Below are 813 nucleotides of genomic sequence, written 5' to 3'. Positions count from 1 at the left end.
TGAGACGGGTTTTCCTAGCATGGACCTATCCGAGACATATAGCTCCTTTTGTAGGAGTGTTGTAATGATAATTATTTGTTTTTAAAAACTAAAATTACGAATAAAAAGTAGCTTTATTACACTCAAACAAGACAATGATCTTAGTGAACCGCAGAATTGAGAGACAGAAAAATAGTAGTGACCTTAAATGTGTTATATTTGTTTAGTATAGTTACCTAAAATGTAACCCTAAAAAATTGTTACCTAAATGTCTTATAATTTGTTTACAAAGTGAGTACTAAATATTGGATCCTTATATATGCAAGGCATGTAACAAATCGATGTGGGGGACACACTAAGGGTATCAAGATATTTTTCATATCATGACTTGGTGAACCTTTCTAATTTGTTAGACATATCAATTAAACATGAAAATGTGTGTGGGGGGGAGGGGATAATCAAGATAAAAAAATTCATATATATTTTTCATTTATAAATGTTTCTTATCATAAAAAAATGAGTGTGGATTAACTGAAAAAAGGGTCATCTTCCTCTATTGGGTCGAGATTGTATATTTCTACAAAAGAAACCATCATTGAGTGTAAATACGTGTGGCGGTTGAACGATGCAAGTCGGGTTGGCTGGTAAGATGAAGATGAAGGTGGTTGGCAATAGAACGTGATGGATCCGGCGTCACCGTGCTAAGATCTGAGAGGCGACGGTCACACACGACGAGGTCGGGTGGCCGATAATAGGAGGAGAAAGAGAGGGCAACGAAGTAGGATTGACAAGGATGGGTGAAGGCGGCACTCGGTAACGGGATGTTGGGTGGAT

Source organism: Triticum aestivum, chromosome 5B (genome assembly GCF_018294505.1).
Source record: "Triticum aestivum cultivar Chinese Spring chromosome 5B, IWGSC CS RefSeq v2.1, whole genome shotgun sequence".
Taxonomy (NCBI): Eukaryota; Viridiplantae; Streptophyta; class Magnoliopsida; order Poales; family Poaceae; genus Triticum; species Triticum aestivum.
This window is presented reverse-complemented; position numbering follows the sequence as displayed.